The sequence below is a fragment of the Camelina sativa genome, unplaced genomic scaffold (assembly GCF_000633955.1).
Source record: "Camelina sativa cultivar DH55 unplaced genomic scaffold, Cs unpScaffold01744, whole genome shotgun sequence".
Classification (NCBI taxonomy): domain Eukaryota; kingdom Viridiplantae; phylum Streptophyta; class Magnoliopsida; order Brassicales; family Brassicaceae; genus Camelina; species Camelina sativa.
In genome coordinates this window covers 2,928-3,444 of record NW_010922861.1, presented here as the reverse complement: position 1 = coordinate 3,444, position 517 = coordinate 2,928, and positions in this window count along the sequence as shown.

The following is a 517-nucleotide window of genomic DNA, read 5'->3' as shown; positions in this document are numbered from 1 at the left end:
GAGACGTCGATCATCACCGTGCTTTCTGATGCAAAAGCAAACGTTTTTAGAAAATTTTAAAACAGGAAATATGATACAAACCAATTCATGCAAGGGCCAAACAAGTAGGAAATGTAAGTTAAATAAGCAGATTAACAAAATATAATGAAGCGTAGATGATCATGCAAGCTAGTAGGGGTTTACATATACAAGAACCAAAATAAAAGCTTTAGCAAAGATAAAACACAATAAAAACGGAAAAAACAAAAAAGCGGGGGAGGGGGAGAGGGGCACCTGAACTAATTTTGACAAGATGAGAGCAACGAAAAATCGCTTGCACACTCGAAGCATTTGTTCATCTGAAAGCATTTTCATGCTTGTTGAACCAAGCTGATTGTCATATTCTCCACGAAAATTGTTTTTTACATCCTGTGATCTGTTTCGAGTGCGAACTGTTGCACCATGTGCCATGCGCATCAGGAAAGGTTCGACCACTCCAACTCTATTGCCAACAGACTGAAATTGAGAGATAAAAAGT